The sequence below is a fragment of the Larimichthys crocea genome, chromosome XXII (genome assembly GCF_000972845.2).
Source record: "Larimichthys crocea isolate SSNF chromosome XXII, L_crocea_2.0, whole genome shotgun sequence".
In the NCBI taxonomy this organism is placed as follows: Eukaryota; Metazoa; Chordata; class Actinopteri; family Sciaenidae; genus Larimichthys; species Larimichthys crocea.
Window position 1 is genome coordinate 5,512,339 of NC_040032.1, and position 16,764 is coordinate 5,529,102.

The following is a 16,764-nucleotide window of genomic DNA, read 5'->3' on the forward strand; positions in this document are numbered from 1 at the left end:
GGAAACAACTGCCCACACAAAGCAACATTTCCAGTAAGGACAGGCAGTGTTGTACGAGCAAGGCACAGAATTTATTAGTTTTGATCATGGAATCTGTTTCCATTTGACTGTTTTTATTGTATATTTTTTTTGTAAAACTTCTAATAATAGTCTAATACTTAATTTGTTTCAGCCATGGAATCAGCCACAGATAACCACGTTAGATCTCCTAACCACAGACAGACTGTTTTTTTTTTCTACACATCAAAACCAAGATGCTATAAACAAAATTCTCTCAATAACAGGCACAAACACATTACTTTCTATAATAGCTGAAGACATACTGTGTCCAGTTTAAATATTAAAGGCCTAAATTACTTTGGGGACATACTTCAGTGATGCTATCATGGCTGCTTCAGGCACATTTTAGTGGTTTTGTGGGCAGGTTTATGGCGTGCAATGTAAACATGTCTCCTGACCGTGCATTTATTGGAGACAGGTGTTTATTTGCTGGAACATGAAGTTCTTCAAGGCTGCAAAACCAAGCTTTTATATGATGGTTTATAGTATTTATATTAAGAGTGTTTCTCTGAGGGTGCCATTGCAGTTAGCAGAGGATGACAGATTAGAATCACACAGTGTGCAACAGACTAGATTTTTAGTTTCACTTGTCTATTTTCAGCCAGTATTGAAGCATAAAGTAAGACATATGTGGTTTCCAGTGACCTAGTTTTTGCATGTTTGCTTTTTTTTCCCAGTGCAACTGTGTCCTCATTTATGTTTTTTTAATGTAGATGGAAGGGTGCGATATGACCGTTCCACCTTCTAGAAAGTCTCATGGCCTGAGTGACTCAGCAATAACTGAAGTTAAACCAAGTACTGGGAAAAAACATCTCAAACTGTTTTTTGCTGCTCCACGGTGAAGATTGTGTCACCTCTTTGGTTAACACCTGCAGTACAAAACAGTCATCGCCTTGGTTGTTCTTACTGAACTTGCTGCAAACTACCCGCCTTGTTTGATGTTTGGTTTTGGTTTAGTATCAGGATAGTGTCACAGACTTATAAATCCAAAGTGTGACAACAGAAGTGGGTGACATACTTGTATGTAAGTTTTGTTTTTAGAACATTTACAATAAAGTGGAGTCCAAAGTTTGGATTCTGGGTTACTGTAACACAATCAGGGGTTGTTTTGAGTGAAGTTAACTGCTCAAACACACACACACACAACTTCTGAACCAAAACCAAATGTCAAACAAGGCAGCAAGTTTGGTAAGAGCATCCAAGGTGACAACTGTTTTGCACTGTCACCTCACAGCAAGAAAGTCCCTAGTTTGAATATGATTTTGGGGCCTGTGTGAAGTTTACATTATTTCTCTGCCTGCATGGGTACTTCGGCTTCCTCCCGCAGACCGAAGACATGCAGGTTAATTGGTGACTAAATTGCCCGTTGGTGTGAATGTGAGCGTATTTGTCTATCTCTGTGTCTGTCCTCTGATCAACTGGCGAGTTGCCCAGATACATTCTCCCCAGATCTCAAACTGGAATAGGCTCGAGCCCCCCACGATCCTGGTAATGGTTGAGCAGTTACAGAAAATGGTTTGTCTGTGATGACTTTATGTGGTATGTGTCAATACCAGATAAAGTCATGACAGTTTTAACGTTAGGAAAGGTGACCACTGTTTACAAATCGTTGAGTCAGTTCACACTTTTAACATCACATTCTGATCCAACTTCCTGTTAAAAACCAATCAAAACTTTCTCAGAGCATCAACCATGTCGGTAAAACAGTCATCACCCACTTCCCACTATCAGATCTCCGTACCAGTTACACATTAAACCAGCCTCATCACATAGAACACTTCACAATGTGTTCACAGTTTGACATCATGACAGTAATTGTAATTTCAAATTTACAGAACAACTTTAGGTTTGTTATTGCCATGAAGATCTGTTTTTCAGAGGGCGGAGATGATGCTGAATGAGGTGGTAAATATCAATACTGCTACAGGCAGCTTGGTTTTATTATGATCACCTGCTTAACTTGCTTTTATGTTCAGAGCAGACCAAACTAGCTGCCGGCATATAGTATCCACACTGCTCTCTTGCAGCAGGGAAGCTTGTCCTCAGTCTGTAAATCCAGAGTACAATAAAACTGAAACTAATTGGGAGGTTTCAGAGATTATAGTCAGCTGGGCCCACCCGGTTAGTGCCCAAAATCCATCACTTCCCTAACTGAGTTTCAGCATATAGCTCTGAACACAATTTGGCAGACGTTCCCACATGCTATAATTTTGTCCCAGCCAGCCTCTCAAACCATTATGGAATAAAGCTTCCCTGCTGAGCACCCTGTAGCATCTGCAAACACATTCCTCAGACCTCCACTTACCCCTGGCTAGTTGGGCAATAAAATATAGCCAATTAGGCTTTACTCCTTGCTGTGTGAAGCCCTTCTCCTGCTGCTGAGTGTGATTTGAGTCTGAATTACTTCCTCCCTGACTCCCCCTCCTTAGAAGAGGTGTACAGAGAAGAACTTCTCTACCTTACCTGCCAAAAAGTGTGAAACTTCTCCGGTTCTTGCGCCACCGCCTCTGTTCATTAGTGCTGTATCCAGTATTATCCATTGCTGAAATGTCACCATCCTCTATTTTTTATTTCCGGGCAGTTCAAGACACTGTAGAAGTCTCTCTTTCAACTATTTGAATACTTAGTTGCATCCTGTAGATTATGTGTGCATTTCCGAACATTCTTAAGAAGATTCAAATCATTAATACGCAAAAGAAATTAGAACATGTATGAAAATATGAGGCACTGACATGGTGCTGCATTTAATGTAGTCAGCTGTCGATACATCTTGTATGTATTGTGTTTTTTAAGTGGAACGGTTTTTATAGTTCTTATGTAATGATTTGATTTTTAAAATATTAATATTAATATTAATACTAATATTTCAGGAAAGTTGGATTAATATTGTGATAATACTATTTATCATGATAGTTTTGACTAGAATAATCATAGCATGAAAACTTGATAGTTCACGTCCCTCACCGATTAGACCTTTTGGTTACACCTACTAATGCAGCATAAGGACACTGAACAGACAAGCACCACCTCATAATTCATCAACCCAAACTGAATAGTCAGTGTACAGTATCTTAATGGTATAATAACAGCAAATGTACATTCTACTGCAACTAAGTCAGCCAACGTTAGCAGTGACCTGGGTCATTCCCTCTCCTCAACCCTGCTTTCCTCGCTGTCTTCGACTGCCCTCTCAAATAAGGCAAAAAAATAAGTTTAAAAATAAGAAAGAAAAAGAAACTTGCACAAATAAACACTTAGTAATAATGAGCAGAGGGCTGCTGCCTACCAGTAGTAGACTATATTTGTGTTGTGCAGTACTAGGAATTCCTTAAGGAACTGTGACAAGGAGAGCTGCAAATTTCCAAAAGCCCAGATCAGTCTCTTCTTTAATCCTGTCAGGGCTTATGCATGCTGCATGCAAGACAGGCGATCCATGCTGTCTGCATACATTGTCAAGTGAGATTTTGGAGACAATTTAATCCCTCCCTAAATCCTGTTTTGTTTGCTGACATGAAACAGTTTGTCCAGTAAAACCTCAATCCAATGGAGACGAGGGCTTTGGAGTAATAAGGTTTTCATAACCGGGATTTGATCTTTACATATTTGCTATTAGACATAGCGTGTCCTCGCTTTCCTCTCATTTTAATTAAACCATGTGTGTGAGTGTGTGGTGTGTGTGTTGTGTGTGTGTGTGTTGTTTGCCTGTTTGTTGCTCTCTCTCTCTCTCTCTCTCTCTCTCTCTCTCTCTCTCTCTTTTCCTCCCTCCGTTTCTCTCATTTCCCCTTCATCTCTACATGAACTGTGCACGAAGAACCTGGAGAAAGGGAGGAGTGAGCGAGATAAAAAAAAACAGGAGAAAGGAAAGGTAGAGGAGCTGTTGGAGGGGGCTGAAAAAAATTAGAAAAAAGACAGGATGGAACAGGGGGTAGGCAGCTGGATGAAAGAGTGCAAGCAAGGAGGGAGGAGGAAGAGCAGTGCACATTAGTAGTGCCCATCGAAAAGAGGAGTATGTGATTTCAGAGGAATGAAAGGAGAAAGAGGAGCAGAGTGTTGGTGTCACACGGTTTATTTAGAGTTTATTGCTTTGGCAGAACTCCAGACCCCCTCCTCACACTCCTCCAGCAGGCATATCAGTGTGTGTGTGTGTCTGTGTGTGTGTGTGTGTGTACTGCTGGATACACACACATAATCTTTATATGTGTATACACACTTAAACATGCAAACTGTTACATGAAGATTTGTTTACATTTGACATTTAGATGCATGTGATGAAAACACACACATACACACACAACCAAAACGCTCTGATTGGAGAATGATGTTGCCATGGATCCCAGATGGGCGTGGCTACACTGTCAGTGACTGACTAGCAGGAGTTAATAAATCATGTAGTTTGGGTGTGTTTGTGTGGAAGTGATAGACTTTGGCGTGTGTGCTTGATTGTAGTGTGTGTGTGAGTGTGTGTGTGTGTGTGTGTGTGTGTGTGTGTGTGTGTGTGTGTGTGTGTGTGTATGTCTGACGGCTATGTGTGCTGCACATCAGGGAGGGTTTCACAAATTTTCAGTCTGCCGTATCCAGCTGCAGCAGCCTCCACTGTCTGTCTGCATGTCTGACCCACTTTCTCCCCTTTCCTTCTTTCCCTCCTTCCTTTGTCAGCTCCTTTTGTCGTTTCTTCTTGTCTTGTAGTCCTTCCATCTTGCTGTCCTTTCTTCCTCTATCTCTTTCATGTGCCTTTAATCTCTCTCTTCCCTCACTTCTATGTGTCTTGCAATTTTGACAAGCTGAAGATGATCATGAACTCAATGAACAACCCACAGCATATTATTCCTTTTTTTCCCCCTTTGTGTTTATTTATTTTCTCAACATATCTTTTATCCCTCCTCTTAAGCTTGGTTTATAGTTGTACAGCACCTACTCACTTAGCACCAAATCTACACTATGTATAGGCTGTGCACAGCTACCTGTGGGAATTTCTTCTATAATGCAGATGTGAAAAATCCATACAGTAATAGCACATAATTGGCTGAGACCTAGAATTAGAGCTGACATGTTGATTTTCTGGCCTCAGCTGGACAATAAAGTTATGGAGTTACATCTTTATGCTGCAACATAACTTTTTTGCATAGAATTATAGGTGAACTTTAGGCAAAAGTGACTCTTATAAGTATGATATGGCTGCAGCAAGTGATATAAAACACAGCCAACATTTTGAAAGCGGACATCAGGGCACAACTTACTGGAAAGCAGAAACTGGACAATATGCATGCTGTGTGTAGAATCTACCTCACAAAAATCAAAAACTTTAGTAATACAGTGAATTTGTGAAACTAAAATCTGTAACCATTAAGAATACAGTGATCATCACCTAAGAATTATGGAGGCGCTGTCAGCTTTGCCGTCCAACTCTAAGAGAAGGAAGAGAATCACATAATCCATGACGGTCAGTCTCTTTACAGAAATGGCAATACCTGCACTCTGCAGCACAGCCCAGAGCCCAGGCAATGGAGTCATTGAGTAAAGCTAGATGAGTAGCAATTACATAAGACTCCTGGGCTCCTGTCATGACTGACTTCTCTCTTCTCTTCATGTACTGAGGTGGTTCGCATAGATACTGCTATTGAAGAGATTTAGCTTTTTATGTGCGCACTATCACTCAATATCATAATCTAAAACGGTTACTGTGGGGAATATGATAAGAACCACAATATGGCCTCATCACATTCATTCATCGATCTCGTGGTGAAATCTGATACTGAACTGTAAATCAAATCTCATGCCATTTATTGTGGGACTCCCTTGCATCATGCCTAAGTCCAGCTTTGCGCATCTAGAACCCCTCTTTCTCTGTTCTTAGTTTATTCTTGTTTCGCTGCCCATCTGTCTTTCTGAATGTCTCATATGCTATTCATGAGTTATCCATCTTCTGTTTTTAAACTTTTATTACATTCATTCTCACCTTGTGGATGCAAGTCCAATAAAAAGTAGTCCTGCTGGGGAAACATCATAAGTAACAGACCCACAACCTATTTTAAGTCTCTCTACTGTGAGCTGAAGTCAAAGCATGGCTATGAAGGTACCCATGCTGACAGTAAATTAAGTGCACAGTTATGGCTTCAAGCTTTTAATTTCAGTGACATTCTGCATATACCCATTGCCTATAAGTGCAGTTATTCTTTCAAAATTGCATTTGAACTTGCATATTTTTGTTTATGTTAGGATTAGGTGTCAAAATCCTGTTCAGATGTTGACGTGCAGATACAGACTTTATGCAAAGCACTACTTTTCTTTAAATCTGGAAGACATAGATGTATTGTGGAAAAGCCTCCCCTTAGAAACTGAGAAGCTGCAGATACTTTAGAAACCACAGCCCAGAAAATACTTATCCGTTGAATATAAATATAGAATTTAACTTAACTTACTGTCACCGGAAAAGTTTGGGGGGTAAAAAAAATAAATGTGCTGAAGACACTGCTGACTGTCACGAATTTAACTTGTGTTCATCAGGATTTTTTTGTGAGTTCCAATGCTGTGAAAAACAGGTGCTATAGTAAAGCTAATTTCAAAATAAATACAATTTCTCTCCTGTGCTAGTTCAGCTCTTCAGGTAGATAAGAAATGATGTGTTTATATTTCCAGAGCAGAGTTAGGATCGAAATTAACACAAGAATAACTGGGTAATAACTGCATTTCTTTGTGGACAATGTAGACACAAACACAAAAGCCGAAAAAAAGGAAGTCCTTCTGTGCACAGGACTCAAGATAGAAATGTAATATCACCCTTGCGTTCACACTTATTGAATACAGATATTGCTGCTCTTATCTTGTGCGCGCCCACTCACTCTCCTTACATGAGCTATTTGGGTCGTGACCAGTAGTTAAAGAAGCAAGATAATGCACATTGGCCAGCGTTCCCCACTGTGAGCAGTGTTATTGATCTGCGCTCTGACAGCTTCAGTGGGTTAAATCGAGTCACCAACTGTTTTAGGGTCCTCTGAAGGGTACTACAGAGGGATGGTAACAAATTCACACCAAGCTACTTTATCCTTTAGGTAGCTGATATTATCTGAAGGTCTTTACAATCCACAACACGGGTATTTGTGTTCCTGCTGCCAAGATCTGCTTTTATGGCAGCTATTATTTCAGCCCACAGTATTTTATACAGTCTGTTTATGTTGCAGGGACTTGTAGGGAATCTGGCAAAGCAAAGCAAGTCAAGGCAAGTTTATTTGTATAGCACCTTTTAAACACAAAGACGTTTCAGAGAGATTTACATATGGCATGAGATGGCACTAAAAAGAGTATGAGCGTGAAAAATGGGGGAAAAAAACAAAAACACAAAGAGTTGATAACACATTACAGTGATCAAGTGCCTTAACTTTGATGAAGAAAAAAAAGGAAAGGTCTTTAGCCTTGATTTAAAAGAGTAATGCGTTCTGCTCCTGTGCTGTATCGTGAACAGGTTCACCCATTTAATCCAGTCTACCTAAATAAAAGCACTTTCATTAGAAATATTGCAATGCCTTTAGTTCTCAATATTGTAAAAGAATATTTGGGTAAAAGGCTTTCACAGACAACCAATACTCTCAACCAAGTAATAGTCTAGCACTTAACCCCACATAAATCCTGAAATGTTCTTAACAAACAAATATTAATCAGTGAGCTTGAGAAGGTTTTTTAGTAATAGGAGGTACTATTATTGTTTTCTTTTGCTCTTTTATTGAGTAACCAATCAGAGATTTTGACCTGAAAATATTCATATATATTTAAATAATCAACAGCATAGGTTTACTCTGACTTGAATCTAGCCAAAGACATATAGATCAGTCAGCTCTCCGTTGGTGTGTTTTCTAACTAATTGGCTCTCATTTTGTATAAGGTTATCAACAGTAAAGTGCTGAAGCAGGTCAGTACTCCTGATTACTTGCTTCTTCACCACAGGTCTGTGTCATAGGGCACCAATATTGGCTCAGTAGCTTGACATGTCTGTGGTGTGTGTTGGTCCATCAATAGTGATTAAAACACCATTTGTTTAGTCTGTTTCTAAACCAGGTCAAGCTTTTTGACAACCATAAACTAAACTTTCTTTTCTGGCGCTGCGGCAGCAGCACTAGATTCACCAAATTTACGTCTCTGAGACAGGTTTTTATTTTCCCTCATAAATTTGTAATATTGTGACAGATGAGGATGCTGGGTGTGGGAGGTATTTTACTGTCCCTGTAGGATCATGAAAAGGACTTGTGATGTGCACAGACCTATTGCTTTGACGGCGTTGGTCACTGGGGTGTATTTTTTAATGTTTGACTGTAAAGGAAAACCTTTAAAGGCACCTTTTAGAAGATGTAGTCTCCAGTTAATTGCCAATATCAGGCAAAGTATTACCAATAAAATGCCTCAGAATCTTATAGGTACCACTGTTTTTTATTTGATGATTTGAAGCTACGTGTTGAAATCTGGTCATTTAAACCTTTGCAAAAATATATATATGTCATAGGATTTCCCATTAAATCCTATTAATTTGGATACTTTGAATCATCCGATATTGATTCCTAAAATCGCTGCTCTGAAATGTGTAGGGAGTGGTTACCTATTATAAATGAATCCCCGATCCTAATCTTCCTCTCTCCAACGTGGTAGTACACATACTATGAGAAACTATAAGAAACAGTCATCGGTCCTTGCCTTATCTTTGGCTGTGTACTCATTGGACAACACAGAGAGACTTTGCAATAGTTTCCTATCCCTACCTCTACTTCTTTGTGGAGTCTAGTCATTACAATGGAGAAAATTTAGGAGTAGAAAGTCATATAGAGTGTGACTCTACATGGACACGGAAACTGTAGCGTCAATAGTCTCAGCCTTCATGGACCTGTCAGCGGTTTATGGGTTCATGACTCAGGATGGTTAACGGACTCTGGCTATCTTGTACACGATCGAGAGATCGCATCTACGAGAATGATGAGCCAACTGAAAAACGACTCCACACATTGATCTCTCGACTCCTGGTTGGTGTTTATTAAGGAGATATTATCACTGGGTATAATATGTGATACAGAGGACGTTGACTAGCTGTCTGTGGGCTAGCTAGTGTGTTGATCAGGCTGGTGTCAATACAGATAGCGCAGATGAATTAGTAAGCAGACTTTCACTTTTTACCCTCCCTTTGCTTAAACCGATAAATAAAGTAGACAAGTGTACTTTTTGTTGTATGGCAGTCCATAAGTAGCTGCATAGGATAGCAATTATTATCTAAAATATGCAGAATTCATAATTTTTCATTGCAGTATGAAGAAGCAACAAACTTCTTAGCAGTGACACAAAGCCAATACAGAAGTGCCAAAAACTGCAGTTTCTCAAACGTCCACTTGAGGCTGGCTACAGAACAAGTCAATCTCTATAAGCCCCCACATTAAAATGTCCAACTACACAGCAGAAATAAACATTTTTACAGCCTTGTACGAAAAACAGTTTTGGTCCCTATAGCTAAGTCCCCTGCTCATGACAGTTGGACTGAGGCTGATTTCTATATAATTCACCCACTCATATTATATTAAGGCCCAAAGTTAGGCACAATTAAAAGCGTGGACACTTTAATTGACAGGTGAGTGCCATCACAGGTGGCTTTTTTGAGCGCACAGGCATCATTCAGCCCACCTCAGGTCCAATGACAATCCACATTTTTGCCCATTTTTAAATTAGCCGAGAGGTGGCAGAGGTAGGACTGTGAAGATGGCAGCTCTTCAGAAACCTATGGGTGACATCACGGATACACATTCATACTGTCTATGAAAAACAACAGCATGCTTTGATCGAATCATTTAAACCTTTTTATGGCTGTCCTCATGGTTATCGATGTAGATGTAAATAGCAGCACACTCATGTGTAAATGAGCCCAATAATCCCAGCAGTGTAACTAATAGATGAAACATACTTGTGACCAATTGATTAACTGTTTACACTTGTAATCACAACAGAGCTCCTTCTATAACAAGCTGTCCGCATTTAAGAGCACAGTCCCGTTTAATTATTCCTGTTAGGATTGTCTTGTTAGTAATTAACCCGGGCTCTCCATATTAGGTTCGGGGTGATATTGGGCCAATTAAAGATCAATAATCCTGATCTTTAGCCAGCCGCTTCTTCACAGTGGTGTCTATGTATTTCAGAGCCAACGAACAGTCGATGGTGCTCATTAGTAAGCAGCACAGGTTTGTAGCCAATATGCTCGGAGCTGAGAGTGTCAGGTCAATATAGATCTGAGCTGAAAGTTAGTTGGGGAAGTAAAGGAAAAGATATATTCTTATCTCCTTTGTTTCTTAGCTTATTTTCTTCTCTGACTGAGTGATATAACTGAATAGTAAAATGAAAAATATAAAAAACTAGCTGTATTGTATCAGGGGTTTTTGTCTTATTTTTCTTGTATCTCTTCCTCACTCTCCCCCTCTGATAGTATGTCTTCACAGTAATTCACCACATGTGCGTCACATATCACTTAAGTCAATACCATGAAATCCATTTTTAGTCACAGACACTTAGACACGCACACACACACACACACACAATACACACACACATGCATTCCCTGTCTGGTCCCACTGGGTTTATCTCTATCTCAGAGATCAGTTTGGGAATTAGTTCTGACGCAGCTCCTTCTTTTCCGCCCGGGGCAGCACACACTTGGACACACACTGTCTTTCTCAGACACACACACATACAATGCTACAAATACACAAACTCATCTACACACTGCCTCTGAATGGAAAGAGACGCTCATTAAAAACTGTATGTTTCCACCCACCTGTTGTTATGTAGGAGTGTGCGTTAAATAACAGTGTCAATAATGAATAGATGGATGAATTAATAATAATAAGTTTAAAGAGAGAGAGCATATTAAAACATTTTTCTTCTTTGTTTTTTGTTGTTGTAAACACACCATTGACATATTGTCACCATGTGTTAAACAAATAAACACCATACGGTAAACTGAAAACACATTTATCAAACCCAACATCATGTTTATTGAAGAGCAGCAAAAACATGCTTTTACATATAGGTTTATATATTGGCAGGATTAATATTATCAACCAATATTGCCCCCCTTACAGGTACTACAGTTTAAAATGAGCTTGTAGCTATATCTGGTGCATATGTTGTGCATCATCCCTGCTAAATGAACAATAAATAACTACATAAGATAGTTTTTTTTACATTTCTATAGGCTGTTGTTGATGACCTTTATTATTCTTAATACAAGTATAAGTTTCACTGCCATGTGTTTTATATTTAGTGTTTATTTTTTACTGAAGGCATTTTGACATGTAGGAAAAGCTTAAGTGTAAATAATAGAATAATGATGGCTGAATTCCATGTAGCTGCTTCAGTTTCGGTGCATGCTGTCACACTGTCACAGTTTACTGGGACACTTGAATCCAACAGAGACATCGTTAATGTTATTACTAACACCTGTGCTTTCCCTGCTATGACAAGTCAAAATGTGTTGCTGAGAAAAAGGCCTATTATAATTTCCAGTTACATGTATTGGTTAAAATTAACGAGAAATAACTTTTAGTAATGAATTTTATTGTTGTTGTAAAAAACATAATCATAATGCGTAAATGTAGTTCGCGAATAGTCCAATTTGTGTTCAAATTATTTTTGGTTATATTGGTCCAAAAATCAATTGGACTTCAATAGATAATGTTTGATCTCCTGAAAATGTGCTTCAAATTTGTTCAGTATTTGGATGGAAAACAAACACACACACACACACACACACACACACAAAGGGCATGGTGCCCTCCTGCCAGACACCTGTTGATGTAATTAGTGGTTGATGACAGCCAGTGGTCTGTTGACCGCTCTGTGTGCAGGCTTGCATGTGTGTGTGTGTGTGTGTGTGTGTGTGTGTGTGTGTGTGTGTGTGTGTGTGTGTGTGTGTGTGTGTGTGTGTGTGTGTGTGTGTGTGTGTGTGACGTATGAGAAGAGAGAGAGAGAGAGAGAGAGAGAGAGAGAGAGAGAGAGAACACATAAAAAAAATTAACAAAACCAAATTACTAAAAATAGCAGCATTGATCAGTAATTAAATACGTGACTTGTTATATTAATGTTTATGTCTACACTAGCAATTTAACTTTTTTCTAATAAATGTTAAGACAAATATAATTGGGTAACATGAATGTGCAACTTCACATTTAAACTCTGGAACCTAATTACGGAAGATAACATTAATTATTACAGTTGTTTTCTGTTTTTTAAAATTGTATACAAATCTGTGTAAAATGACAGACATTATCTGTAAATTTACAACCAAACTGTTGTTTTAGGTGTAAAGAAATATATGAAAATAAAAATATATGAAATATAGGTTTTTGTAATGTTATCAATGAAAATAATTCTATGGCTTTTGTTTGGCAGCTGCTCCTGCCAGTCATTTAGTAATAGTGCCAGAGAGACATGATGAGCGCAGAGAGAGCCTTATTGTGTGAAGGTTAGAAAGAGATCGAGAGATGGACAGTGTGGTATGACAGGCATTGGCCTTGCTCAGCACAGTTAATACACTTATAATGCCGATTATCTCCAGCCTGTCGTGTCATGGATGGATGAGATAGAAAGGTGGGCTCTGTCGTCAAGGGATTAAGGGAGAAGGAAAGATGGATGAACCGGTAAGAGGAGTAGTAGATGGATGGTTAGAGGAAGAAAAAGAGGAATGCATCTTCAATCTGTTTCCTGGTTTCAAGCATTCATTTTATTTGTTAGTTGCTGTTGTGTTTTAAATGTACATTACATTGATGGATTCATTTTTGAATTCATTTGTTACTTCTCTCTGGTCTCAACAAGTGTTTTAAATCACCTCTTTAGCTCGCCTGCCACACAGCATATTACCTGTCGATTCTGATTTACACTGGCCAAATGAATGTCCATTGACCACAATGCATGTGAACATTTGTCACTGACACCAACATGGCTGATTTCATCAGGGAAATTGTCTACATGGTCATTTCCTGACATGTCCAGTGCACAAACATTATATTCACAACCCATCTCCGCTTTCACATGAAATCCTCTCAGCATAAAAAAGGCCATGTTGTCATTGTACTTCAGGCTGGTGAAGATATCCAGAGGCAAATAAGTCTCTCCTGATTAGACTTGTAAAAATATTGATACTTTAGGCATAATAACATCTCTCTTTATCAGAATAAAAACAATGAAATCTCATCCACTCCCTTATCATGACGTAAAAGTGCTGTTTCGCTTTGGTTTTGTTGGCTCCGTCGCAGAGGTGTGTGCGACTTGAGGTTTCCACTTGTTTAGTGCTCTTTGCAGACTTATTCGCCAGAAGTGTACCACCTTTGCTCTGAGTAATCTACTCTCACTTGTGTCTCCCCAGTGAAGACAGCTATCGACCCCCCCCCCCAACACATGTTCTCAGATTTGTGTCTGTGGGTTAATATATGTAACTGGGGCAGAGAAAATGGAGAAGTGCTGTGTTTGCTGATTCAGAGATGGATAGCCGCTCAGGATGAATGGACTCAGACAGAGACGGGACAAAGACAGATGGAGCGAAAGAGGAATAAAAAGCCTGACAGAAGTGCAGATAAATTGTTGGGAAGATACGTTTCAGTACAGATCGGAGGATGGAAGATTAAAATGTGGAGAATAATGACAAAGGAAAGAGTTGGTCATGGGCAGAGGAGATGGAGTGGGAAAACGTCCGAGGTTTGTGTCAAAGAAGCAAGAAATTCAAATCTTCATCTTAAAACTCTGCTGCCTTGTAACACGGATTTGGTTTGAAGACAGTGTTAATGTTAAATTATTAGTTAAAGGGCCAGTGTGTAAGATCATTGGTAGGAATGTAATACAGTCCATTGATGTTTAATCACCTGAAAATAAGAACCGTGTTTCGTTTATATCGACAGTGAGAGCGCGTCCTTTTCAATGGGGTCTGCCATGTTGACCCACCATTTTTGTACAGTAGCCCAGAACAGACAAACCAAACACTGATCTAGATATGACCTTTTGCTTTCAATGTGGATTTGGCAGCCAGAGTTTTTCTTACATGCTTGGAAGGAGAGGCTTAGACGTTCATTCACTTGCTTATACATTTGTTGAAATATATACAGGGGGTCATGGCTTGAGAATGGAGAAAGTAAACTATGGCAGACTGGTTCAACAGTTTTATTTTACTCCAAACTCCTCTCCTTTTACATCGCTCTTCCTCCCCTTTACCTCCCATCCTGCCCTCCACTCCCCCTGTCATGTGTCCAAGCAGAGGTAGTTGTTTTTGAAAACGGTACACACACACACACACACAGAGTGTCCTAATCAAAGCCAGGCTCTGCACATTGTGTCCCAGTTGAGCAGCTATTTTTATCTGTAGCGCTCTAACAGGGATGGAATGGGTCAGATAGGCCAGGCTGACGAATCCATCAAGACCAACAGATAAAGAGTCAGCCTGCTGGACCGGCAGTACACACACACACACACACACACACATTTGTTAAATAAACAAATAAATCAATTGTATTTCTTTATCAGCCATAAAGTAGTCAACACTCATGCAAACTAATACAACCCTTGTTCGCTTTCTTGTCTCGCACACACACTCACACGCATGCACACTTCCAGTTTAATATCTTTCTGATATATGTTTATATTTGTATTCCCTTGTATGTTCTGCCTCTTAAATACCTGAATCTGTGCCCTCCTACACTCTGCACACACACACACACACACACACACACACACAGTCTGCACGCTGTCCCATTAGCACCATGGCAGATCTGCAGCCTCACAGATGCGTGATACTGCCACACACACACACACACACAGATGAGGTTTGAGACACATGATTACTGATTTACCGTTGTAAGAGAAATCCAGTTGGCAGAGATCCAGTTTCTGGCTTGTTAGTTTGGGATTCAAGTGCTCTGGCTTGGACCCAATTAGTTTCTCTTCCTACCTCTCTCCCTCTCTCTCTCGTCACTTTGTTGTCATTTGGGATATTATGTGCAGTATATTCACAGCTGTACACAAACTGGAAATTTTCACAACCTGAAAAACAACAGAATTGATTTACGGTTTTTGTAACTTTCCAAAACTGAGAGTCTGCCAGTTACACCCACTTAATGCCATGATTTGGGGAAGTTAGAAAAGTATGCAGGGTATGAACCTTTCTCTCAAACCTTTTTTTTTTTTCATTCTTTACACAACTATTTATCACTTTTCATGTATACAACAGACTGCATCTTTATGAATGCCTTCCAAGAAATATTGTCCTAAAGTGTATGCTGGTTTCTCTGTATTTAAACAATTATTGTATCTTGCCTCTCTAGTAGAGTTAGCTTTGAGTGTAGTCATTCGGAATAGTTACCGTATAAACACATAATTCTTCCAACATGGCTGTATTGGCTGTAGAATTTAGTGGCATACAGTATAGCGAAGCCTTTCCCAATCCTCTCCTTGAGAAACTATGGTGGCCATGAAACTAAAAAAAACAAAACACAAAAGGCGCCATCTAGAGCCAGTGTTTCGTGTGCCTATTCTGGGCTACTGTAGAAACATGGCAGTTCATCACTTGTGGACTCCATGGAAGAGGACCCACGGCGTCTGTAGATATACCCTGATGAAAACACTGTTATGCAAATTATACTGGGCACAATCAACATTTCCAGATTGACAGGCCAGTCCTACCTTCTTCAGCCAAACTATCTTGAAAAAATGGGTGAACTGATAATTTTACAGATTCAGTCAGATAAAAGTGGGATTGAAGCCATGGAGGTGGAGTTAATTCATCATGACGTCCTCTTTTACTAGTATTGGGCTCCTTTTCCCTTCAGATATACAAAAGCAAGTGGAACAGCAGAAACCTGGAGTTTTCTGTCCATATTCTAAGACATGGACATCTACTCTCTCTAATTGCTGTCTTATCTGTAGATAAAATTATTCTGTTAGCGTTTAACAACTACAGCTGCCAGGGGACCGCGCTTCAGCTCTCTATTTCTATATCTCTGAATCTTGTTTACTCAGCCTTTTGCACCCGTCTCTCTCTCCCTACCTGTCTCTCTCTGTTTATCTATTTCTGTCCTCCTATTAGTCACATTCTCGGCCTCTTTACCTGCTTTCTTGTATCCGTCTCCTTCTTGCTTCTTCTTCTCTGCCCAATTTAAAATGGCAACACACACATTTACAACCACGGCTTTTCTTTTGAGCATCCGTATGCACTTAACATAAACATGTACACTCACATGTTTATCTCCCAGCTCTTCTTCCACTTACATACACACACTCATATACTACTTATTGGGCCATATGATAGTAATTTGGCATTATGGAGGAGCAGGAGGGCTCAGCTGGAGTTTGGGTCTGAGTGGAAGAAGAGTCTGGGATCCAGTTTACTGGCAGGGAACAGGAAGCCGCCTCATGATTCTTGCCTCTTATTGTCTCATTACGGGATGCACATAAAACCTCTGTGTAAGATTTTGTTTAAAAAACACAATTTGTCAACTAAACATTAATATTTTTTAGGTTACATTAGATTTTGGTTTTGAGATTTGTATGTTTATGTCAAATCCCTACTCTACTTATCTTATGCTACTTTAAATGGTAACATCAGACATTTTTTGCCTTTTAAGGTGGTAGGAGTAAAAATGAGTCGTCCTCAACATTTGTTGTGTTACAGTTTCATGATGATGAAGAAAATAGGATTTTTCT

At 39.5% G+C, this 16,764-nt stretch overlaps 1 protein-coding gene across 1 annotated transcript in view; it reads left to right on the forward strand.

Moving 5' to 3' along the window:
- Window positions 1-16,764, forward strand: part of jade2 (jade family PHD finger 2) — a 185,072-nt gene that overhangs the window by 127,884 nt on the left and 40,424 nt on the right. The window lies entirely within an intron of this gene.